A 27,809-nucleotide genomic window follows, 5' to 3' on the forward strand; every position below is an offset into this window, starting at 1 on the left:
ATGGACCGATCACTGTCTGGTGGGCGGGGTCAAGTGAGCGTGCTCAGCTGTTTCCCGCCTTCTGTAGGCAGAGATATTGCTGTTGCTGTGGTGAAACCCCTGGGAGCTGGCCTTGGAAACCCTGGCACCCGTAGCTTGCTATGCACAGACAAACAGGTGAGTGTGAGTGTGACCTCTAACTAAAGCAAAACACACAGTGAGGGTAGACAACACAGCAGGAAGTGAAGAATGACTTGAAGCCCAGACCAGTTTACTGTGAAGCAAGTTGGATACAGTCAGACCCTGTTACCATGAATGTAGAGGGGCTGTGTAAAAAATTAATAAACAGAGAATGTAGCATTTTGCAAATCATTAAAACCTAGATACAAAGGCCTCCTTTGTTGTATTTTTTTGTTTAATAATTCACCAAATATTTTCAATGCATGACAGGTCGGGACTTCTTTTTCTGTTTGGCATGGAGTTTTCCTTGAAAAATAAGTCATATCTATGACAGCATATGCAACTTCCAAACCTCTGTACAGCTCTCTTGGCTTTACTGGAGTGCTCATGAGGTGACTGTTATTGTGATTTGACCCACATAAATAAAAGTGAATTGTACAAGTTTATTGACTTGTGCAGGTAACACAAACCATATCATAAAAATACAAAATGGTAAATGGCCTGCATTTGTTTTACTTAACCGCTTTACTTAATCCCTAAGGACCCCAAAGCACTTCACACTACATTCAGTCATTCACCCATTTGTGATGGCAAGCTACATTGTAGCCACAGCTGCCCTGGGGTGCACTGACAGAGGCAAGGCTGCCGGACACTGGCGTCACCAGACCCGCTGGCCACCACCAGTAGGCAAACATGGGGTTAGTATCTTGCCCAAGGATATTTGGCATGCAGCCTGGAGCAGCCTGGGATCGAACCACCGACCTTCTGGTTAGTGGCTGACCTGCTCTGCCACCTGAGCTACAGCCACCCCAAAAGAAACATCTGAATCTGAAATTAATCACTGAGGACAGAAACATCATCATCATCATCATCATCATCATCATCATCATCATCATCATCATCATAATAATAATAATAATAATAATAATAATAATAATAATAATAATCTGAATATGCAGGTAAAGTGGACAATGGAGGTCTTGTGTTATGGCCTCACTCTCCCACTAGAAGGAGATACCGTCAAACTCTGCGTGGACATCTACACTGATTGGCTAATGGCCCTGGTTTCCCCAAGAGATTCCACTCCTCCACCAATCAGCAGAGACCCCAACATGTACGTCCAGAAGATCCTCCGACACCTGTTCAATCTGTTCTTGCCCAGGTAGACAATCTTTCCTAGACCTGATTTCAGACCTGATTACCCTGATTTACTGATCCCATACAGGAATCCACTAAGGAACCATTGACCTTTAAGGACCTTGTTAGTTTTGAATACCTGATGTTTTTAGACGCAACTCAGCCCTTCTTTGAGTCCAGTTAAGCCATATATTATATTCATGTTGTTATAACAACATGTTATACGTGTTAACAGTTATCAATACTTCTTTTACTGGCTGATGAATATCGGTCAGGTCAGATTGATATAGTTGATGTTTCTGCTGCCTTATGTTGCACAAAACTGTTCTATTGAGTGACACCTACTGGACCAAAACCAGTTGAGACAGTGATTACTAAAGATAAAATTCTTCTATTAATCATATCCAACCACTAACCATTAGTGTGGTGTCATGCAGATCAATGTGGTTGTACTTGTTACTGTTTTTGTCTGAAGTCTTCTCTTCTTGACTCAGGTCTGACCAGGTAAATCTGGTCTACCTGTCTCTCTATCAGCAGGTTCTGTGTACTGTCCAAGTACTGGCTAGAGAGAGTACCATGATGAGTAGAGACACCTGGGAGACTCTGTTGCACTTCTTGCTTCGCATCAACCATGCCATGCTGTCTCCAGCAACTGCTGCAGGTGATAGTTATCCAAACCTCCTGCATCTTTACTTCTCTCTCCTTTCCGTTTCTCCTGTCTGTCTCTCACCAGTCTTTCTTCACCTGTCCTTGTATTTCTGTAGGTGGTGTATCAGACCTGTTGATGGCGGTGCTTCTTGAAGTGTGGCTGCTGTCTTGCTCTCGATGTTTTCCATCTCGCTCACTATGGCAGACATGCAGACAGATGTTGAGCAGCTGGAGACATCAGCCTGCAGTTGTGGAACAGTGGTGCAGAGTTGTTGCAGCCTTAACTTCCAGGTTCAGAAACTTCGCAAACTGTGACTGAGCTCTGTCCAGTAGCAGCCACAAAATACTCACGGGGAGATGGGGGCAGTCGTGGCTCAAGAGTTGGCAGCTTGTCTTGTAATCAGAAGGTTGTCGGTTCGAGCCCCGGCTCTGACAGTCTCGGTCAGTGTCTTGGGCAAGACACTTTACCCGTTGCCTACTGGTGGTGGTCAGAGGGCCCGGTGGCGCCAGTGACCAGCAGCCTCGCCTCTGTCAATGGCTCTGTAGCTGTGGCTACAATGTAGCTTGCCATCACCATCACCAGTGGGTGGATGACTGAATGTAGTGTAAAGCGCTTTGGGGTCCTTAGGGACTAAGTAAAGCGCTATACAAATACAGGCCATTTACCATGTTGTTGTTGGGGAACTATATTGTTTGTTTGTTGGATTATTGGTGCTATGTTGTTACTATCTACTCGTTAGTAGATAGTAACAACAATAGATAGATAGTAGAACTTTATTAATCCCTCGGGTAGGTTCCTCCAGGAAATTCAGTTTCCTCAAGGGAATGAATGAATATAAGCATAAATATAGCATATATATACATATTTAAATAAAGAATATATAAATAAGCAATGAAATATACTCATTAATGAGATGTAGCAGCCAAATGTCTGTTGCACAGTATTTCGACTGTTGTCAGTCTAAATCACGTGATTAGTTCTTATTTAGTGTTTAGCTTGTGCAAACACTAAAGCTTAGTTGTCCCCACCTTCCTTTGTCCTCCTGTTTCCCCTCCCCCTCGCCTTCAGCGAGGAGTTAAATAGTTTGATGGTGTGTGGGACAAAGGAGTTTTTAAGTCTGTTGATCCTAGACTTGGGGAGAAGCAACCTGTCACTGAGCAGACTCCTATGGTTTATTGTCCATAATTGCATTGTTGTAATGTGCTCAGGTTGCTGCAGCTGACTTTTGGGCCATCATTCCCTCACTTTAAAGTCCCAGAAGAAGATGCTGCCCTGATCCCCGAGGACATGGATGATAAGCGAATCCCTCAGACCTGGTTCAGGTTCCTGCACTTATTTAGGTAACAAGTGCTTCAGAAACATGGTCAGATGTTTTTAACTTGTCACGTGACATGTCTATTCGTTGACCCCCAGTAATCCGGTGGAGCTTAGTCGCACAGCAGCTGTTGTTCCATCTCAAATTTCACAGGGGGAGGTGTTGAGAAGAGGTGACAGTCAGCTACCAAACATCTTCTTTAAAGCAATGAGTGGAGTCGGTATCCTTGTCGACGCCTTCCTGGGTACTCTGACCTTTACTTTACACATTAACCTCTTTGTATAGGCATCTCCCTGGTGGCACTATCTGGTGTCAAGTTTTTACATTAACTGATTTCTTTTTTCATTACTCACAAAATAGAGATACATTCTAAAAATACCAAAACGAAATTATAGTTGTGACTTAACCACAACTATTAACCAAATTGAGGAATTTATTGTAAGTTGTTTTTTATAGGTGTGACTGTGGAAAATAAAGAAACAATAGAACAACTCCTGCCAAACACTGGTATACACACAATACACTCCGTGAACTGATACAAACCCATCACACCTATGCATTCTACTTTACATGCATGACACATTACAAATTCAGTTACATCGTATATATTTGTGCAATCTCTGATTTTGTAGTACTACCAAATCGAAAAATCTAGATGTGATTGAAGTACAGCTTTAATTTAAGGAGTTTTGCATGAACTCTGCATGAATTGCAGCCATTTTATAAACAGCTGACCATCTTCATAGGGTCAAAAGATGTTTGGGTAATCTGATTCCCATCTGATCAGTTTTGCAGCATTTTGCAGAATCAGTGCACAGAGTATAGCTCTAGACTTCAGAGTTCATTCTGCTACTCGTATCACCAGTCACATCATCATAAACACTAGTGATTTTATTTTGTCAGTCTGACATGGGCCGCCTTCACTTGTATTAATTAAGTTCCAGTAAAAACATACCAAATACAAGTGAAACACTTGAAGTGACCTCTAGATCTTTTATCTTAATTTTTCATGCAGCAACAAGGGAACAGGCCTTGAAACTGCTTATGAAACTGTTTTTCAGTCAACATTAGAGGCTCTGAAAATTGGGGCCTGTGGATAAAAATGGCTGTAATGCCTGAATAGTCAATAAAATATTTCTTTTAAACCCCTTGAATTAAAGATAAAAGTCTGCACTTTAATCACACCTTGATTGTTTAACTTAAACTCCACCGTAGGGATGAAGAGCACCGAAATTAAATACAGTCATTCAGCTTTAATGCACAGCCCTTAACAAAAATATTATATCGCTTTTAGGAAGCATTTTTATTCATAGTTTTCTGGTTTTGTTTCTGTGTTTTTTCAGGAATGACAACAAGACTGCACTTCAGAGACCGGCTGCCTTCTTTTGGTAACTCAAACTCATCAGATTAAACCAATCAGTTAACTAATTAAATTAGACCTAGAGTCATTTGAGAGAACCAAACAAGATTAGCAACAATTAGCAAGGTAATTTTAGGTTTACCAGTGAGTTTTCAGTGTTGTTCAGTGGTGATTCACCTCTTACTGGGATACACTGTCATGGTAACCTATGCTGCATAGCTGCATGCTATGCTCCTAGCTTGTTATGTTCAACATATGAAATCATATGTTGAACATAACTACTACATACTATTCCCAGCATTTGCTGATCCAGGTGGCCTACCACTTCATAGCTGTGCTGCTGTTGTTAAGATAAGATAAGATAAGATAAGATAAGATAAGATAAGATAACCTTTATTAGTCCCACACGTGGGAAATTTGTTTTGTCACAGCAGGAAGTGGACAGTGCAAAAGTTATGAAGGACAATTAGAATAAAATAAAATAAGAATAAATACAGTACACAACTGTACAGAATAGAATAAAAATAGAATACTATATACAGTAGAATAAAATAGAATAAAATATACAATAGGATAAAAATAGAATACAAATGCTATATACAACAGAGTGAAAAATACAACGGTGCCAGAAAGATTATTGCACATTAGTGTTATTGCACATTTGTGGATGTGTGTGTTTGATCAGTTAAAGTCTTTGTTGTGGAGTCTGACAGCAGTGGGGAGGAAAGACCTGCGAAATCTCTCCGTCCCACACCGTGGGTGCCGCAGTCTCCCACTGAAGGAGCTGCTCAGTGCTGTCACAGTCTCATGCATGGGGTGGGAGATGTTGTCCAACAGGGATGACAGCTTAGCCGCCATTCTCCTGTCACTCACCACCTCCACTGGGTCCAGAGGGCATCCTAGAACAGAGCTGGCCCTTCGGATCAGCCTGTTCAGTCTCTTCCTGTCCCCAGCAGAGATGCTGCCGCCCCAGCAGACCACACCATAAAAGATGGCTGAGGCCACCACAGAGTCATAGAAGGTCTTCAGGAGTGGGCCCTCCACTCCAAACGACCTGAGTCTCCGCAGCAGGTACAGCCTGCTCTGTCCTTTCCTGTAGAGGGCGTCTGAGTTATGAGTCCAGTTCAGTTTGTTGTTCAGATGAACACCAAGGTACCTGTAGCTGTCCACAGTCTCAATGTCCATACCTTGGATGTTCAGTGGTTGCAGTGGAGGATGTTTGTGCCTGCGGAAGTCTACCACCAGCTCCTTGGTTTTACTGGCATTGATCTGGAGGTAGTTCAGCTGGCACCAGTCCACAAAGTCCTGAGTCAGTCCTCTGTACTCCTTGTCGTCCCCATCAGTGATGAGGCCGACTATAGCAGAGTCATCAGAGAACTTCTGCAGGAAGCACTGGGTGGAGTTGTGGGAGAAGTCTGTAGTGTAGATGGTGAAGAGGAACGGAGCCAGAACCGTTCCCTGTGGGGCCCCCGTACTGCAGACGACCCTGTCCGACACACAGCCCTGAGTCCTCACATACTGTGGTCGGTCGGTGAGGTAGTCCAAAATCCAGGTAGTGAGGTGATGGTCCACTCCAGAGTTCTCCAGCTTGTCCTTCAGAACCGAGGACAAGCTGGAGAACTCTGGAGTGGACCATCACCTCACTACCTGGATTTCTCAGTGTCTTCCATTTTGTTATAATACCACTAACAGTGTATTGAATAGCAAGGACATTTCACAACTGAACATGTTGCACAGGTGACATCCTATCATAGTAGAACGCTGGAATTCACTGAGCTCATGAGAGAGACCTATTCTTTCACAAATGTTTGTATAAGCACCTAGATCTTTTTTTATATATATATTTTATACATTTGTGGTCATTGAAGTAATATGAACACCTAAATTCAATTATTTTTATTTGGACGATTGAGTGAATACAAATGTAGTGTTTAATCCCTGCTTATTTCCTGCTGACAGCATTGTTAGAGTAATTGCACTGTTCCATAATACTTAATATCGCCAGAGTGATTCTACTGTAGAAATATGAACAGGGAGAAACAGAGGCTGCAAGCTTGATGGCTCGTCTTTGCCTTTGTTATCTGTCAGGGTCAGACTGATGGGCTGTGGTCAGCATAACCAGCTTTATCATTGCCCTGGGTTCTTTGTGTTAGCCTGCTGTCTTTGCAGATGCTTACAGAGTGGCAATTCGGTTAGAACTATAATGTGTAACTTTGATTGCTCTTTTGTCTTTTGTGTAATAGTAAAGTCTTTATCTCCATATCTCCACTGTAGACCGCTCCTTGTTCTACTTAGACTTAGTTCCTCCTGGCGCATTGGGCAGCAAGAGTCTGCCCAATGCGCCAGCATTGGACAAACCAACGAGTTTGGTTTGCAGCCACATCTTCAGACTCGTCCCATGAAAGATCGACCGCTTTCAGGTCCTCAGTAAATAACTGTCTCCATTTCTGCTTTGGTGGACCGCGGCTCCGTGACCGCCGGGCAGGTCTCCATGACATGGTAATCAGTGTCTTCGGTAATCGTTTCGGATGTTGGTGAAGAACGTGACCGGCGAAACGAAATCGTCGCTCCAATACCATGCCACAATACTAGCGGCAGTGAGGCAATGCGCTGAAGGACCTCCTCGTTGGTAACATGATCTCAATACGAAATCTTGAAAATCCGTCGGAAGCCGCGCTGTTGGAAAACATTCAGTTGTCGGGTAATTGTTGCCATTGACTTCCATGTTTCACTCACATAGATAGCCATTGGTATGATATTCGTATTGAACAAACTGACTTTGGTTGATATCGAGATGGTGGTCGATCTCCAAACTGGATTCAAGTTGCGCATGGCCGATGCTGCCTTTTCGAGCCGACAGGCGACATCCTTGTCTGAGCCACCGTCTGGTGTTATCACACTGCCCAGATATGTGAACTGATCAACTTCAGCAAGCGGGTGGTGGCCAACGAGTACCGGAGTATTTGCTCTGGCATAACCGATCCGCATGACTTTGCTTTTGGCAGCGCTGATCCGAAGTCCGATCTTTGACGCTTCATAGTCAAATCGCAAATGGAGCATTGCGTAGATCCAAGCAGCGCAATGTTGTCCGCGAAATCAAGATCTTCAATTTGTCGTCCATCGTGTCCTTGGAATCCATACTTGCCATTCCGCAGGGTACGCCGCATGATGAAATCCACAGCCAGTACAAACAAGAACGGCGAAATAACACAGCCTTGTCGGACACCCGTCTTGATCTCGAACAAGTCCGAAATCCCACTATCTGTATGGACACAACAGCTTGACTCGTGGTAGATGTTTCTCAGGAGGCTAACGAACATCACCTGGCAATTCTCCAGATTGTTTCTCGATGCACGCTGTCAAACGCTTTTGTAAAGTCTATGAAACTGATTGACAGTCATTGCTTTGTTCGATTATTGTCCGTAGCACAAAAATCTGCTCTGAACAGGATCGTCCATTCCGGAACCCAGCTTGTTCTTCCCGCAGCAGCTGATCGACTGTCGAGCGAAGACGTTGGAGTAGCACGGAGCACAGAACCTTTCCTGGAACGGAAAGGAGAGTTATCCCAAGCCAGCTGTTACAATCAGAGACATCACCCTTCTTCGGCAGTTTCACAATGACGCCCTTCCTCCAATCTTTCAGAACTGTCTTTTTCTCCCAGCAGCGATTGAGCAGGGCCGTAAGTTGTTCGACTACAAGGTCGCCGCCATTTTTCAACATCTTGACCGAAATCTCGTCCAACCCCAGGACCCAGCCAGCCTTCATTGACCAAATCGCGGCTTTTGTATCCACAACGGTAATTGGACCAACGTTAACTGGAAGGTCATCCTTGAGGCGGAAGGCGTCTTCGGGTATCGTCGGCATAGGCGCCAGTTGATTCAGGATTTCCTTGAAATGTTGTTCAATGTTGTTTATTTTCTTTCTGTGAGCTGGTCATGGAGATAAATGAAGAACCTTTTGTAATGCAAGTAAGAAGATAATTGTAATTGTCTTGATATTGTAATTGATAATTGTAATTACTGAATTAGGGCAGTAACATGTTACATTACTGTGTTACTTAAAAATGCAATGTGATTACAGTAATGTGTTACTTTCTAACGCATCATACCCAGCACTGGTTGTCAGTAGACCTGTCCATGCTTAGTTTAACTTAATTTAGTTTAGTATCATGAAGTACAACCCGATCCAAACCTTTATTAGATCGACAATGTATAAATATTCTAGAGATTGTATCATTACTATTATTATTTTTATTTTTTATTGTTTTATTGTTTATTTATGTATGTTTTGTTAGGCCAAATTGGCAACATTGCTTTGGTTTAACGATTTCAGCTTGGTAATTCTTTTTCTCCTTGTTTCCTCCTAGGTATTTCTGTGACCAAAAGCCCGTTCAGAGACCGTCTGCCCTCCTATGGTAAGCCCCACAGATACCCACTGACTTCAGTTCAGTTCAGTTTCACTGTAGAGTGACAGGTCAGGGTGATGGTTTGCTCTTAGAAAATATGTTGGTGGGGTGGGTGATTTGCTCCAATTATTGGGTTATTAGCATCCTCAGCCTTCTGGAGAAAGTTTATTTGACGGTGCTGAAATGAGGCACTGACCAGATTTTTTCCTGGCACGAAACAGTGGAGCAGATTTTCACCATTGCAGGATTTCTGGAAGGATCATTACTGCCCCCACGACCCAACTTTGGATAAGCACAAGATAAGGGATGAATGGATATTACTTGGAAAACAAGCTAAAAAAGCTTGTGGCCATCAGGCTTCCTGAAATATTACATATATTACATATAGACATACTCTTTTCTCTCCTCAACAGTGCTACCACTTGATGGGCTGCTATTGTCTTGCTTAAAGTCTTTGTCAAATTGAATTAGGCCTAGTCTATTTTGTTCACAAGTGAACACTGACCTTTCCAAATCCCCACTTACAACTCTGATACACCAATGAGAGAAGATAAAAGCCACTTGCACACTTTTTTTTCCCTTTTTGTAAATATATCAGCAAAATGGTGCTCAAGTGCCCCTATTGCTTTTTTTTCTCAGGTATCTCCCGGCCTCGTTCTGGCAGTGCACCACCCACACCAGTGAATGTACTGAGCATGCCCAGCTCCCCTTCCTCAACCAGTTCCTCCCCTCCATACAACAGACAAGTGACAGCAGCAAATTTTTCCAAGACAACCACCAAGACTCCCACGGTACCACAGTACTTCTTTTTCATTTGTCATGTAGCACTTCTTGATCTCTTTAACTTATTGCTTGTTCTCTTCTTTCAGAGTCTGTCATCCTACTGGAAATCTTTCTCCCAGCTTCCTTCCTTCACCTCCCCTTTTTGTTCGTCTCTCAGACCCTCTCCCTCACCCCTCAGGTGTAATGTGGACTCCCTTCTACATCTGTTTGGTTGCTGGCTGTTTGATGCTGCACTAATCAGCAGAGACTCTGGTTTGTCTCTGGAGTATTGTTTACGCAAAACACGTACTACACATACACATAGTAGGCACAGTACAGTAGTTCCTGTATTCCTTGTGTACTCTTACTGTGCTTCCATATATTACTTACTGAACTGTCTTCTCCAGCTGGGCAGGGTGATGTTGCTGTGATGTCAAATGGATGGGCGGCAGGTCGAGCTGAGGCTTGCGGGACACTTTGCAGGATCTTCAGCTGTAGGAAGACGGCAGAGGAAATTCTGTCTGTCTACCTGTCCAGGTACCTGTCTGTTCACCTGTTCAGAGCTATCCACTCGTCTTTGAGCAGTGTAATGATTATGGTTCTCCATCTCTTATTCTGCAAGGTTCTACCTGGTTTTGATACAGGGTCTTCAAGTGTCAGAGAAGGCCAGTTTCCCTGTTCTGGCCTCCATTCTGCTAAACTCCACCTCTCTGTTCTGCTGTGACCTAAGAGGAGTCAACATACTGCTACCTCCCTTTATCTCAGCTCTGGAAAATGTGCTGCTTGACAGGTGCAAGTACTGCAAATACTGTAATTGTCCAATGAGAAAAGTTTCCTTTTTTTTTTTTTAAGTAGCAGAATAAAGCTGACATTAGTAATGTTAGACGTTAACTCAGTGAGACAGAATGAAATGGAGGAAGAATGGGTTGTAAAGCATCTTTCAGCCCAAAACAACTTAAAATTGGAATTGTCAATTGGTAAAATTCATCTATGGAATTTGGCAAGTTGATTGGAGGCTGAGTCATGAGCTCATGGATGCTGATAGATGCTATTACCTACCAGGATTTCAGGCTGTTGGATTTTGTTGCTCACCTGAATCTCAACCACGGTAAATATTACTAAAATCAAGGCTTCTCTCATACTCTCTCTCTCACTCAGAGAGCTGCTGAAGTTTAAGAATTTTGTCACTCCGGTGGAGTTAAGGCGAGCCTCCATCCTAGTCCTGCTTTCCCTGCTGCCCATCCCTATGCACTTTGGTTCAGTCCAGTTAGAGGTAACTTATCATGCACTTGCTTAAAAACGTACCCATGCCTGTGCAGAGCTGAGCCAGATCACTGTAGTAGTAGTGTTCACTTTGTTGCTTAGGAGTTACTGGATAGGAAGTTAAGCGCTGATGCTGCAACAGGTACCCTCCTGTCGCTGAAGCCACGCCTTATCAGTGTCCTGATTGGAGCTCTGCAGACAGAGGCAGACACCTGTAACATACAGCTCCTTCTGGGTCAGTAACTGATTCTTTTCCAATTATTGGTCCCACGGTTAGTTTTTGAGCCAGTTAACAGAATTTCATATCTGAGTGTTTGATGTGAAAGATTTTTCCATTGTAATCACTTCTGATCTGGTGTTTGTATAGCGGCCATGTCAAATCTGATTCAGGATTCAACTGTGTTAGAGCCTGCAGGACGAACTCAGCAAGTGAGTTTACTGATATCTAGGGATATGTACTTACATTTGCCTTCATTTTATGAGACACCAACGGGTTTTTTTCTGTGCTTTTGCTTTCAGGAAACTGAGCCCCTGCTTACTGGGACCAGTAAACTCAAACAAGCTTTGGGAGCAAGTCAGACCAGTGCGAACCGATGGACCAGAGGATCGAGTAATTACAAACCGATTCATTTTAATTTGTTTTATATTATCAATCCCTCATATCTGAAGAATCTAACTGCAGCTATGTGCGTCCAATCAGATGCAGTGGCAGTTTTGTGGGTTCAGTTTCTACGTTTGCTCACTCAGCGTCTGACGTCTCAGTGGAGGAATGATTCAGCAGTTTGTCTGTCTGCCCTGGAAGTACTGGGAGGATTGGCCAAGGTGGAGACACACACACACACACACACACACACACACACACACACACACACACACACACACACACACACACACACACACACACACACACACACACACACACTCAGCGAGATCAAGAAAACCTTACTTTTTTTTCAATAATTTTATTTAAAATTTTCAAAATATAAAGCAAAAACAAACCCAGAACAAACAAAGACAAACATAGACTGGCTCAGATGCATACAGAAAAAACAATTAATGCAAACAAACTTGCACTTCACAATACAAAAAGAATACAAAAAGCTGAAGTTGATGAGAGTTTACAAATCTAGGTCTAGTTTAGCCCAATCTGGCTCTCGCAAAGTGTTCCAAAAAGGGGTTCCAGACATTCAGAAGATAATCTTTTGAGTCCTTGCTGAACCTTTCCATTTGTATTATGGACATCATGTCTGTTACCCACAACTGAAAGGAAGGAGGAGTGGGGGACTTCCATTCCCTCAGGATTAATCTCTTGGCACCATCAAACCTAGTTCCAGTGGCCCCTGCACTTTAACCGGGAGTAGCTCTGACGTTGGAGAACATCCAAAAATTCCGAGTTCAGGTTCAAACTGTAGAGGTTTCATATATGCCTTGGAGTACCAGTCAAATATTATAAACCAAAACTCTGTTAATGAGGGACAAGACCAAAAGTAATGGAACAACGTACCTTCTGCCCGTCTACATCTGTTACACATTGGGGAGATAGAAGGATAAATCTTGTGCAGTCTGACCTTAGAATAGTGTAACCGGTGGAGGATTTTAAATTGAATTAATTGGTGTCTGTTGTTTATGGAGCAGGAATGGATTTTAGACAGACATTTACTCCACATAGAGTCAGGCACTTTCATCCCCGATTCTTTCTCCCAGGCCTGCCTAATCCCAACGGTATGCGCTACAATAGAGTCACCAAATAATTGTACAATTTTTGTGATAAAATGTCTGGAATCAGGTTGGCTCTTGAGTATTTCGTAGATCCCGTGCTCCGACGGTAGAGTTGCAAAATCTTTAAACCTGGATTGGTTGTAATGCCTGACCGGCAGATATCTATAAAAATGTGAATGTGGCAGATTATATTTCCCTTTTAGTTGACCAAATGAAGAAAATTTATAATCAATATACATATCCATAATAGACACTAACCCTTTTCTCTCCAGTCACGATAAGTCTTGTCTTGGCAAGGGGGCATAAAATCATGATTAAAACATATTGGCGTCTGTACAAATGTGTCTGGCAGTTCCAAAAAACTTATAATCTGATTCTAATGGTTTGTTTTAATACAAAACCCAGACATTTATAAGAGTCCAATTTTTCAAACTTGGTAAATAACATAGCCAACAAGAAAACCTTACATTTAAATCAATGTTATTTATACTGAACCAAATTATTACAGGCAACCTTTACGTGTGAAGCTCTTGAGCTCTCAAAATTATACAGGGAAAGTCAGTATTGGCAGTCTTCCACTATGATCCTGTATCTATCCCCCTGCAGGTAGAAGTGCGAGTGGAGGAGTCAGAGAGGATGCGAGTAGTCAGTTCAGTCTGCACCTACATTGTTTTTCAGTGCAGTCGTCCTCCTCCTCTTCACTCCAGAGATCTGCACTCCATCATTGTTGCTGCCTTCCAGTGTCTCAATGTCTGGTTAACACAACATCCCACACTGCTTGGCCATAAGGTAACTGACCAGACCAACTGATCACTAAGCGATATCTAACTGCCAGATGACTGACCAGCAGGTGAACATGTGCTTTATTCAGTGTGTGTTTTATTTTACTTTATTCAGGAGTGTTTGTTGGAGGTCCTGGAGATTGTGGAACTTGGGATTTCAGGCTTTAAGTCTAGACAGGAACAAAAAGTGAGATGTAAAGAGGAGAAAGGCCAAAACCCAGCCTCTCTGAGGGTGAAGGAGGCAGCTGAGGCCACACTTAGCTGGTGAGCATCACAGTAACAATAACATTAAGATTGTAGAGATTATAGAAACCAATCATTTTGCATATAAGATCTGATTTAGTTCTTCTTAACAAGCAACAGGAACAAAAACATGCTTCGAGGATTTATGTCATTTATGTCATTTCAAAAATCTGTTAATGTTCATCAAAGGTGTGGTATATGTGCTATAAGACTGTCAGCTCCAAAAATGTTTATTGTTTAAACATTTCATCGTAGAAAGCTTTCTGATCCTGGCTATGCTTTCAGTCTGAGTGAATCTCCTTTTATTGCTCTTGACACACATGACACAGATGCAATGGAGACAAATGAGTGAAATAATGTTTATGAAGCTGGCAACAATGCATTATTTTACTACAAGTTCAGTCATATTCAGTTCAATTCAATTTTATTTATATAGCGCCAAATCACAACAACACGCTTAATATTAATACTGTAAGGTAAAGACCCTTAATTGGGGTATTTGTCCTACCCTACTATCCCTGTCTCTATGTCTATATCTATATCTATATATGTGTCATAAATTAGCTGTGTGGAGCAGGCAGGATTGGACCCAAATGCAGATTCGTTAGGCAGGACTTAACACAAGAACACAGTTTTATTGCTGGAATGTGAAAGAAATACAAAACTAACCTAAACTGGGAATACTGAAATGTAGCTTGGTTTGTTACCACCAAACATCCTATCCAACTATCAGACTGGGGAATCTCTAGCTTTAAGGATGTGGTCTGTATTTGTCTCAGTGTTATGCAGGTTTCAGAGGCATTCCCTTTCGTCAGTGGTATCCTCAATGAGGATGTTCTGGTTCGTTCTTCCTGTCAGAGTGACAGCAGTCTTGAGAAGTTCAGATATTTTGTGGTGGAAAGCTCCACGATCCTAGCCTTTTTGGAGCAAGCACTGGGATGTGAACAGGGTAAGTCCTGATACAACTAATTCTGAAACTGATAAAAAGGAATCTGGGATATGTACACAAAAGAATATAAGCTATTTTTTTTATTTACATTATTAAGGAAAACTGTACAGGATATTAGGAAATAAATATATTGCACAGCAACAATAGCAGCAGAAAACCAGTGTACATTCATCATTCCAGACATGAAATTGAACTGCCCTAAAGATACAGTCATGGAACAGATAGATGGAGATCCTGTTACCTACTCCCACTGACTGCAGTCTGTTGATGAGGAAGTCCAGCAGGAAGTCCATCTCCCAGCAGGCATGTGTAAGTGGCTGCTGGGGAGATGGACAGGTACATTCTGGGAGTACCTGTCTCAAAATGTTGTTGCAGCCTGCTGCCTTCTTTATTTTCACTCTCCTCAGGTTTTTACAGCCATCAGCCACGGTGAGATTTACTACTTTCTCATCAAAGTGAAGGATGGCTTTTATTGCAAGGGTGCTCATTAAGAATGTTCATTAAGAAGGTGTTGTTGTCACACAGCCTTATAATCTGTTACTGCCTGAATCCCCTGCCGCATGTGCCTGGTATTACTAGAGTCGCGGTAGAAACCTTTAATCTTTCCAGCATCCACAGGCTTATCACATCACATATTCACACTGATCCTGGCACAACAGGAACACAGGCAGCACTCGACACATACTGGGGCGATCGTGGCTCAAGAGTTGGGAGTTCGCCTTGTAATCGGAAGGTTGCCGGTTCGAGCCCCGGCTTGGACAGTCTCGGTCGTTGTGTCCTTGGGCAAGACACTTCACCCGTTGCCTACTGGTGGTGGTCAGAGGGCCCGGTGGCGCCAGTGTCCGGCAGCTTCGCCTCTGTCAGTGCGCCCCAGGGTGGCTGTGGCTACAATGTAGCTTGCCATCACCAGTGTGTGAATGGGTGGATAACTGGTTGTGTAAAGTGTTTTGGGGTCCTTAGGGACTAGTAAAGCGCTATACAAATACAGGCCATTTACCGTTTTATTACACATATTGTAATATTTAATAGATATTTTAGTTTTCAGCTTCTACTGTTCCACATAAAACTAATCTTTGGGAGGTTCAAAGCTGCCCATTGATAGTTTTGATTGTGTTTTTGCTTTTCACTGGTGAATGCAGCACAGTATCCATCGCTCATCATGGTGATCAGGGGACCATCAGGACGCCACACCTGGAGTCTAGAGCTTTGTCCAAAGCCTCATGAGGGACAAGTTGACACACAGGTGGCCACTTCCAAGCTGATGCAGTATGATTCAGTATATGTTGTGCATTCCTTCAGAGGACTTCATCATAGCTTACAATAGATTATATAAAATATGTACGCAGCCACTTAGATGTCTTCCATGAGTTTGTGAAGTCGTATTTTGTAGTACTTTTTTTTCAGGTTAGTTCAGTCATTTCTTCTCTCTCTTACCTGATGATTGTTTTCAGGAACCCCTGATACCAGAACAGCACAGCATGGCCCAGGAAGATGCCACAATACAAACTGTTATCAAACAGCAGCTGCTTTCTGAAAGCTTTGATACAGTTCCATCAGTTAAAGCAGATCATAGTATTCCAACTCTGCATGAGACCATTACTGAGGAGGTAAGAACCAAGCCAGATGAAACCCAGTATATTAGTATATGCTCCTTCTTTAAACAGAATTATCAGTTATAGATGATGACAGTGTCTTTTCCCCCCCGCTGTTTATAACCCGGGCAGCTCCTCAGTAATTAATTTTTTCTCTCCTTAAAACTTGGTATGTTCTTCTAAACACGTCGATTGAACTGTTACTGGACATCTGGTGTCATCACTGCCCCTTTTATATGATGATGCACTCATATAGATACTGAGAAAATCTGGACTGATGATTGTGGTTGTTAGGTGTAGCTAAGCCAATTACTGAAACTATTTCCTGAGTACATTGAACTGGTTAGGTGTGACAGGTGTGTGACAGTTGTAAATACAGTGTAAATCCAGGTGTAACCTTTTACTGGCCAGGTGCAGCAGCAACTAGAACATCTGCGAACAGTTTTAAAGAGACAGCAGCAAATCGAGGCTCGACCACAAGTGAGCAGTCTTTCGGCTGTTCCGATGACCTGTAGACCTCCTCCACCTGTCACCCATTTCCAGGCGGCAAGACTGTTCCTGTCCCACTTGGGCCTGCTGACACCTGAGACTGTAAAGGTAAAGAGGTGCTCATAGGCGGTCGCCTGGTTGTTGGGGTCTTCACTGCCTTACTGTGGGACTTTACCTTACAATATAAAGCATCTTGAGGCAACTGTTGTTGCAATTTGGCACTATATAAATAAAATGTAATTTAAGTAAAATTACTTTTGAGCCTCTGACGAAATAATGTATAAAAATGGCTGTAATTGCTAAACAGTTGATGTAATACTTTTGACTTAAAGCTGAATGTCTGCACTTCAATACCATGTTAATTGTTTGATTTAAAATCAAAATCAAGTGGTGGTATACAGAGGCAAAATTGACAAAATGTCATCACTGTCCAAAAACTTATGTACCTGATTGTATTTACAAGTGTAAGTGTGCTTATCTGAGTGTCTCTCTCTGTAGGATCCAGGTATCAGTGGTGTTCCAGCTCCGCTTGTGGTGCTCGACTCATCTCTTCCAGGTTTCTTTGACAGCCTGAGAAATTTGGACCAGCAGCCATCAAGACTCTACGATTCCACCTTTATCTTCTACATGGGAGCAGGACAGAGGACAGAGGCTGAGGCAACCTAAATAGGGTTTTAAATGAGCAGCTGACTGTGTTCAACATTTGTTTCAATTAAATATATTTCGTATATGGTTTTAGATTGGTTAAGGTTGTTTTCTTCTCTTTCAGTGTCATTTTGTGTGGAAAATGACACACTGTCAGATCTAGTTACAATTATTTGCGAATTATTGTAATGTTTTTTGAAAATGTTGTTCTTGTTGTGTTATTTTTAATATCTGTTTGTGTATAGATCCTGAAGAATGTGGAGTCGGCCTGCAATGTCCATTCACACTTCCTCGACTTCCTGTCATCTCTTGGTTGGCCGGTGGAGGTGGGACAGGTGGGCAGGGTCAACACTAGAAGATCCGGTATGTGTTGCTGATTGGGCCATTCACAGCACACTCTTAAGGCTTTTCTTGCTGATGCTGATTGGTTATTTTCTTTCTACCAGAATTTTCTGCTGTGCTGGGTGACAGCGGAGGGAGTGTGTTTGACGGGAAGAGGTTCATCCTGATGTTCACAGACAGTCTGACAGAGCTCACCTTCATTGTCCCATCACTGTTACACAGTCAGTGTCTCATGGTAACACATAATATGCATTAGTGAAACACTTAATCCAAGCTTCTGACCATCTCCCTAACCAAAAAACCTGGAGACAGCGAGACGGTCAGACAGGAAAAAAGGCAGTCACAGATGCAGACATGAAGACAAAGAGACACGTACCCAGTGACCTCTTGCTGACCACAAACCCTCTGACCCAGAGGGTTTGTGTGGTATGTGACTTGAGGAAGCATGTTAGCGTTTGAGATGCAAGTTTTATGTTTTCGTTTAGTTCTTTTAGTTTTTGTATTCAAATCAACACTCCTGTAATTACTCATGTAATAATGAAACCACATTAAGCAAAGTTGTTAAAAATAAGATGATTCAAAGAACATGAAACACTGAAACATGACTAAACCTGATGTGATCTAGTTGGGAACAAGAAAGAGCTTCACCTATGACTCGCCCAATCTTCAAATCTGAGTGTCAATAAAACAGAAAATCATTCATAAGTGAAACTTTTGAATGAATATGAATATTAAATATTGAATATTTCTGCTAAAACATAATAGTGTGAACTCTAACATTTACTATGATTTTAAGAATACATGTCACCATATAAGGTGGTGTGTAATTTATAAATTTTGTATGAATACATTTTATTTGACCCATTTTGTTTTCTTTGAACTAGATGGCTCGTCAAAGAGTTCAGAGGTGTTGTTCCCACCTGCTGAGTCACCACTCAACCTACCATGTCACTCTAAAGCTAATGTACGGACTTTCAAAATAAAAGACTTTTCTCCTTGTTCCTCTCATTTGTATCTTACGTACTCATTTCTTACTTGTCTCTTGATCTCTCATGTCTGTGCAGAGTTATCCAGCAATGATGCCATGTAACAGCTCTGAATGCAACTTGATGATAGTCTGGGTTGAACGGTTTGAGGACATTGGTAACTATGATTCATTTTTCTGAAAACAGAAGTTCATGCTTGCTCTGTGCAAATTTAAAGTCCATGGTGAAATTACAGATCACATAGACAAAGAGAGTACCAGTGAGAGATGTCTTAAATTCAGAAGAGTTTCCTGAAGAGACTGATACACATAGAGTGATCAACACACTTAGGCCAGCTTAAAGACAAAGTGTTATACTACTCACACAGTTCACTACATGTTTAAACACAGTAACACAGGCTCTGGAATCTTAATGGCCTGGCCTGTGGCAGATTAACTATTAATGTAGGTGATCTTGATCTAATCTGTCTATGCCATGAATGGCGGATAAATGTGTTTTTGTGTTTCAGAGAATTTCCCTGTGTCTGGTCTCCTGTCACATACCAGGTCACAAACAGAGATGAGGTAAAACTCTAATTTATTCTCACGCTTTAAGACTATGTGCAAATCTTACAATGTGCAAACACACTTTTGTCCATCAATCTGTTAGTATATCCACAATCCAGCTGATTTATATACATCCTCTGAAAACTGGACTCTACCGAATCCATGTCAGTGAAAACACCACCAGCAAGTTCGGTTTGGTAGTCCCATTGGTCAGCGGGAGTGTGGTCAGCAAGAGGTCACTGGGTACGTGTCTCTTTGTCTTCATGTCTGCATCTGTGACTGCCTTTTTTCCTGTCTGACCGTCTCGCTGTCTCCAGGTTTTTTGGTTAGGGAGATGGTGATAAACTGGTGCCACCGAAGACTGTTAGAAAGTGACTCTACTCCACCGCCTCACATTAGAAGAAAGCACATGATCAATGACATCACTCTTCGCTACCGCAGCCGCCACTCTGAACCTGCCTTTTACTCTTCCCTTTTCCATGAACCCTAATATCTAATCTGGTAGCCCTGCAATTGCATGTGTGTGTGTGTGTGTGTGTGTGTGTGTGTGTGTGTGTGTGTGTGTGTGTGCACCTTTGCAATGGGAGTCAAAGGTCAAAGGTTTGATTCCCGATTCCAGTAAGGGTCCTAGGATAGACCCCCATGCTAACCAAGCCTACCTCAGACATGACAAGAGACATAAATATGAAGCCATGCCGGCTCAGACATCGCCTGAATTAACAAGGTCTGCGATAGGTGTTGAGGAACCAGGACACCTTGATGAGAAGTGGGCTACTGAAACAAGACGGCATCGGTGGGCAACAGATGAAAATAGGGCGCTGTTGGCATGGCACTACGCAAGTAAACTCGGCGGAAGGGGTTACATGAATAGTAAACGGAGCACTAGGTGCAGTTAACCCTAAGCTAGGCAAGTGGCTCCAGCAGATCCCAGGAACAACACCAGAGATCTCTGTCCAGAAGAGCGCAGTCCTAGGAATAGCGAAGATACTGCACAGGACACTCAAGCTCCCAGGCCTCTGGTAGAGGACCCGAGCTTGAAGGATAGACTGCCCACATGGGCAGGAGGGAAATTATATCTGTGTGTGTGTGTGTGTGTGTGTGTGTGTGTGTGTGTGTGTGTGTGTGTGTGTGTGTGTGTGAGTGAGAGAGAGTATGAAAGGGTTGTTAAGTTAGCCAATCAGACAAAAAAGGTTCTGTTTCAGCCTCCAGCTAAAGACTAGACTAAAAATAGAAATTAAAGATAATATATACAGATATTGTATGTTTTTTTTTGTTTTAAAAAGGAAAGCAAAAACCTGTGTACTTTAAGAGTCTTATGTTCATCCCATCAGCCAACTAATTGGTCCTCTGTTGAATTACATTACCATTTTACTAACAGCAAAATACCTTTACAATGCAAACTACAGAACATATGCAATGACACATCTATGTTTTGTTTTGTTTTGTTTTTTTTGGGGGGGGGGGATATAACTGATTAAACTCATTAACTGATGCAATCATCTGATCACTGGATTTTTTTTGTCAATTGCTGATCCATGACCAGTAGGTAAGCAGTAAGCCAGTAAGCAAACTAGTTTTCCAGGTCATGTGAAGGTTAGTAAGACTCAATTTACATTCCAGCTTTCAAGTTATCTGGTCTGAGGCATGTGTTTTTGTGATACACCAGAGTGTCAAAGTAATCTGATTTCTTGCTTGTGAAAGTCACTGAACAATCAGAAACAAACTTCATGAGGGTGGTCTGAGAGTCCAAGTCCTCTAGCGGGCCCTGTGCCCACTGCCCACCACCATGATGTCTAATTGACATTTGCCATAGAATACCAGTATTGGCAGGTCAGCCACTGGCGCCCTGTGCTTTTCACTGTTCGCCATGTCACAGAAGATCAAAGGGTCTGGAGAAGTCATGGACAATGTTATGCAATTTAGGGGGACATTTTTTTTTTTCTTATGTTTTTTTTTTTGCCTGTCCCATTTGGTCCTTGTTAGCCGTCAGAATTGTTGTCTGAAGGCTAACAAGGATACCCAATGGATTTACTTTACCAAATGGATCATCACGGCCTTGCCGTATTGGTCCATTTGATCGACCTTTGTTGTTATTGTTTATTTTATTTTATTTTCAGTTGTTACAGACGGGACAGACATGACTAGGGGATAGGAAAGGGAGAAAGAAAGATGAAGGAAAAGAAAAACAGAGGGGAAAAGGGACAGTGAGAAAGGGCACTTAAAAAGAGAAAGAGAGAGAAAAAAGAAAAAAAAAACTCCTGGATCACCTGTTGAGAGAAAAAGAAGAGAAAACAAGCAAAAAAAGAGAGCAACATAATAAACACAACACCATCGCATTAATCTAGCTAAGTGTAAACAGCAGTAAATACTAAATATTGAATGTTGTGGTGCAGCACGCAGGACCGACAGCGCACAATGTGCTTTGAGGTAGCAGCCAAGAAAGGTGTAGTTCATGTCTATGGACAGTGAACACCCGTGTGGATCAGCGCGCTTGTATTCAAAAGGTTTCCCCATGTAACGGTCTGCTAGAGGGTGTAGGGAGCCATAGCCCCGTCCCCCAGGGCATGAAGCAGGCATGGAGGAGATCCAGGCCCCAGACATCCAGAGGCCCCAGAGTGCGAGAGCCCAAGGAGGACCACTGGAGGGGCATCCGTGCCACCCTCCTGGGAAGAGCTGAGGAGAGCCCCAGACGAGGGGTCACTCAGCAGCCACGGAGCAGAAGCCAGAGGCGGCTGCACTGGCGTGCCCGCCGGCTCTGCTGGCAGCCAGTTGTGCCAGAGTGAACCGAGCTGCAGGCCCAGAGCAACAGGCGCCAGGCCCCGCCAAGTAGCCACCAGGAGTGAGCTGGTACATACCTGAGCGCCCAGCCCCGGACACAAAGAACCACCAACGCACCGACCCCTGAGGGCATCAGCCACCGGCAGGGAGTGTGGTGAGGGGAGATAGGCCTCCATACTTTGGAGGGCCTGGGAGTTCCCAGAGAGGTGGAGTCTAAGACCCGACCTGACATATAGACACAGACAAACAGGCACACACAGACACAAACATGCTTTCCCAGCCTCATGCACACATATACAAATACTCAGCACTCACCCAACGTAAAGATAGACACAAATGGACATTGTACACACAATCACACTCCCCAAACATACTCTATACCCCGGGTCCAGGTACCCTCGCCCCCAGAGGGGGAAACGGCACCTAGACCCATGAGATGTTACCCTTTCCCCCAGGGTGGAGGCAAGCAGACCGCCCCGGCTCCGCAGCAGCAGGGAGGCCCCGCATCCCAGATCCCAATCGGACGGCCAACACCTCCTCCCAGCCCCCCCCGCCCTGATGGCCAGCAGAGAACGGGGGTGTGTGAAGGGGGGGGGACATATTTATGCAGGCATGCACAGACCTGCCATTAGGTGTCTGGATGAAATCCTTGGACCCATTGTCAGACACGTCACTGCTGCAGAGGGTCCTGGGTTCCTCCTGTTACACATCAATGGCTGTGTCCCAATTCAGGGTATGCACGCTTGAAGTACGCACACTACGCGTACTACGTACGGTGCATACTACAAGTACGGGAAGTGCGGAAGTGCGAGGCTTGTGAAATGGGACGGTCTAGCCTTCGTCGCGTTGTTCAGGTTGCCTAGCAACCATGATACTAACCGCGAGAAATGTTTCATACAGCTTTGTTTGACAGAAATGAAGGAGAAAAAATGTTTTGTTGGTCATTCATTTTTGTCATGACATCACTTTGATTAGTTGAGATTAGTTAGTAAATAATAATTAGCTAATGTTATTCATGAGACTAAAGTCATCTCACTGTGGTAATGTTAATATAATATGGACAATATTATATGTATTGTCAGATTTTATATACATATATATATATATATATATGAGCTTGAAGTCTGGGTCAAAGATGTAAGTAGCAGTTAATTATATTTCCTATCACCTTAAATCTTCACTCAGAGACAGGTATCTCTGATAGTGTATATACAGGTGTATTATATATAAGAGACAAACATTGTTCTTTTAATATGTTGGCATTATTACATTTGGCTCAATGCTTACATATATGTGTAAAAAGAAAATGTATGAGCTGTGATAACTGTTGCTGATAGAATGAAGATCAGACTGATATATGAAATATTCCTTTATTGGGTGAGAAATTCAGACCATGTCATAACTGCTGTAAGTCATACAGAATAGATATCAGAGCCTTAAACAGGCTGACTTCTGCTAAATGGGTCATACTGGGCAGAAAGTATACAAACACATAACATCCTTATAGAATATGATGTAACACTATAGATCAACTTACCTCAGAATATATAAAGCATATAAACAGTTACAGCAATGTGATGCAACAAACAGCAGTACTACTAATCCAAAATACTCAAAGCTTCATAGAACTGAAACACACATTTATTTTTAGCTCCATTCTGCTGCTGATACATACTTTAGGTTTCTGAATATTAAATTTGTTTCTGCCTTTCATAGTGTGTAACTTGAAGGCCCTGAGTACTTTCTCCCACACTGAAAACACTGGAATGATAACATTATTTGAACATTACCTAATAAGACTGATTCAGGACAGACAATTAGTTATGTTAAACTTTCCTAGCAGTCCTTCACAAACAGGGAACAGTCTGTCTATTCTCTCCATCTGTCAGCTGCTGCTGGCTCTTCCTCCTCCTCTTCCTCACACACTGCTGAGTTTGTCCTGGTGGATCATCAGGGGTGCAAAGCCTCACAGATGATGTGCAGCAGTGGGTCCCTCAGTCTGTCCTCACTCTGGACACTTGCAGTTGTCACACATGGAAATCAAATGTGTGATAAGCTGCAGGATTCAAACACAAGTGTAACTTATAAATACATGTTCATACTTTTATTCCACAATCAGAGAGAAAGAAACAGAGAGAGAGTGCAGGACAGACAGACAGGTGACAGTCTCAGGTGTATACACTGCTACAAAACAGCACAAGAGAAGGAGGATTTAGTGTTTGTGTTATTACGAGTGCTAAACAAGAAGAGTTCCCAGATGGTACAGTGGACACATGTGTGACTCCTGTGATTAAAGCATCTTTCTTTCAGCTTAACGAGTGAACCGTCAGCTCGTTCAAACACACGTTAAAGTCCGTTTGGCTCGACACCACCGAACAGAGGCAGCAATATAACATAGCTAACATTAACAGTGCAGTGAATCCTGCTTGTGCCGTGATATTCAGGACTGCAAACCGAGCAGCATCACTGACTTTCAGCTTGTTGTGTTTGTGGATATATGACTGACTTTAATTATCCATGAAATCATCACATTCTCTGTAAGATTAAGGTCGACTATATATATATATATATTTAGAAGTAGAGGCTTTAAAACCAAGTGAAAGTACAAACATCACTAATGTCACATAACTTTGCTGACATGTGGCCAACAGTAATGTTTTAATGTTCTTCGTTATTAAACATTCGCACATAAATAAGTGACATAATATTCATTACTTACCTTTGCCAGTTCACTCTTCGGCCGCTCCCGTCTGCCGTATTTTGCGGCAAAATTATCCACACCCACCGCCGCGCTATGGATTGTGGGATATATGGGGCCACGAAGCGTGCACCGGACCACGCTTGATATTTGGGGAAATCGACGGCGCATTTGGAGTACGCATTTGAAGTACACTTTGAATTGGGACAGCCGTCGTCGCGTGGCGGTGACGTATTCGCACTTGAAATGCGTACTTCAAGCGTGCATACCCTGAATTGGGACACAGCCAAAGCCTGCGGCAAGAGTAAGCAGGGAGCTTCTGGATAATGAAGGAATTAATACCTGACCTACAGCCAACAAAACACCTCTGGGATATAATGTTTCAGTCCACCCAGCGCTGTGAACTTGCCCCTCAGACTGTCCAGGTTCTCAACCCAGCAGTAGGACCATTATTTGCTGCTTTGTGCAAGGAAGAATACGAGTACTACTAGACCCCGACAAAATGACCTCCAACAGTCATGCATGTTTCTGACCAAACATGCTCCATGAGGGTTGCCTGAGATGAACTAGTGGAGCCTGTGCTTACAGCCAAGCGGCTTTAGCATTTCACTGATAACGTCAGAACTGGGAGGTCTGCCACTGGTGGTTTTCTTCACAGATGATGGTGCCACAAAGTCTCCAGACTCAATTATTCTAGGTCAAAGGGATGAGAGGGTAATGTATACTTTGCAAATAAATAAATAAATAACAGGATTCAAAGAAGGAGTCAGAATTCAGAGTTAACATAAACAGATAACGGTGGTTATTATAACAGTATCAACTAACTATAACTAGAACAAAACAATCTTCAACCTGAAGATAAAATCCTTTCTGAGAGGAAGGAAAAAGTATAAAGGAGATTAACAGTAACAAGAAAAGGCTAATCCTGCTGGTACCAAATTCAGTGCCAGTAGCCAAATTCTGTCGCTACACAACACACACAAGTCACCCTTCCCAGTGAGAGTCATAACGCCCTTCTCTCAGTCACACACAGTGCAAACAATGGCTGAAATGGCCCAACAACCCTGTTTGCCCCCATCGTCTTCCTGTTTATACACCATGACCCTGATTAGGAGTGGAAACACCTGCTGTCAGAGGGAGAAGGACAGACAGACAAGTAGACACAGACACACACACACACACACACACACACACTGCCCTAAAGCTGTAACAAGCTTGTAGAATCACATATAGCAGTAAGAACTTATATAAGTAATCATTTCTGTATGACATCATTATGGAGGATTTTTGGCCCACTCTTTACAAATTTGCTTCAGTTTAATGAGGTTTACTGGCGCTCATCTGTGCAACGCTGCAGGATTTACAGATAATAAGCTGTCTGGTTTTCACCAAATGTGACGTTTTGCATTATGGCCAGACATCTCCAGTTTGAAATTCAATTGTATTTATATAGCGCCAAATCACAACAACAGTTGCCTGAAGGCGCTTTATATTGTACAGTAGATCCTACAATAATAGATACAGAGAAAAACCCAACAATCATATGACCCCCTATGAGCAAGCACTTTGGCGACAGTGGGAAGGAAAAACTCCCGTTTAACAGGAAGAAACCTCCGGCACTATCAGGCTCAGGGAGGGGCGGGGCCATCTGCTGCGACCGGTTGGGGTGAGAGAAGGAAAACATGATAAAGACATGCTGTGGAAGAGAGACAGAGATTAATAACAAGTATGATTCAATGCAGAGAGGTCCATTAACACATAGTGAGTGAGAAAGGTGACTGGAAAGGAATCCCCTGGCAGCCTATGTATATTGCAGCATAACTAAGGGAGGATTCAGGGTCACCTGGTCCAGCTCTAACTATATGCTTTAACCAAAAGGAAAGTTTTAAGCCTAATCTTTAAAGCAGAGATAGTGTCTGTCTCCTGAATCCAAACGGGAAACTGGTTCCACAGAAGAGGGGCCTGAAAACTGAAGGCTCTCCCTCCCATTCTACTTTTAAATACTCTAGGAACAACAAGTAAGCCTGCAGAGCGAGAGCGAAGTGCTCTAATAGGGTGATATGGTACTACAAGGTCATTAAGATAAGATGGGGCCTGATTATTTAAGTCCTTGTATGTGAGGAGCAGGATTTTGAATTCAATTCTGGATTTAACAGGAAGCCAATGAAGGGAAGCCAAAACAGGAGAAATCTGCTCTCTCTTTCTAGTCCCTGTCAGTACTCTTGCTGCAGCATAGTTTGGTCTTGTCTGTCCACAGAACATTTTTTCTGTTGGTTCAGATGCAGTTTCACAAACCTAAGCTGTGCTTCCATGTTCTTATTAGAAAGAAGAAGCTTTCTCTTTGCAACCCTTCCTTGCATGACGTACTTGTTCAGTATTTTTCCAACTGTGCTGTCATGATAACTGATGCCTGCAGAGTCTGAGATCTAGCTCTTCTTCATTTCCTCTGATTCTCTGGGATTCTCGACCTTTGGGCATTCCATCTGGGGTCTCCCTCCTTCTCCTGCTGAGGTGGAGACACGGTTTTTGTCAAGATGTGTGGCCTCAGGTCTTCGGTACTCTTGGGGGCTGCGGATGGCCCAGATTTCATACATACCCATACATACATATCATCTCTCTCACTCACTCACTCACACACACACACACAAAACACAAGGAGATTGTTGATTTGTATATTTGTATTTCTATTTGTACTCTATCCTTTTATTATATTTTCTTCTTTTTTCCTATTTGTCTTCAATTTCTTTGTGCTTGTTACTTGTGCGTGTTAAGAGAGGGTGTGAATAAAGTAAGACAGTAAGACAAAGCAATGATTGTTATGCCTGAGCAGTATATTAGCTATGCTCAGCAGAGGACCAGAGCCAAGGAGGCACACCACAGTGCTCCAGACCTCTCAGCTCATTTTGTTCAGAGCACAGAGGGGATGAAATTGAAAGTTTGGATGACCTGGAGTTTAAACGCTTTAATCAGACACCAGCAACAGATCACAGG

General features: G+C 42.8%; 1 pseudogene; it reads left to right on the forward strand.

Annotated features, from left to right (window-relative positions):
• LOC134628810 (ral GTPase-activating protein subunit beta-like) lies at positions 1-19,832 on the forward strand (annotated as a pseudogene).
• Positions 19,833-27,809: the final 7,977 nt, after the last annotated feature.

The sequence above is a fragment of the Pelmatolapia mariae genome, linkage group LG6 (assembly GCF_036321145.2).
Source record: "Pelmatolapia mariae isolate MD_Pm_ZW linkage group LG6, Pm_UMD_F_2, whole genome shotgun sequence".
Taxonomy (NCBI): Eukaryota; Metazoa; Chordata; class Actinopteri; order Cichliformes; family Cichlidae; genus Pelmatolapia; species Pelmatolapia mariae.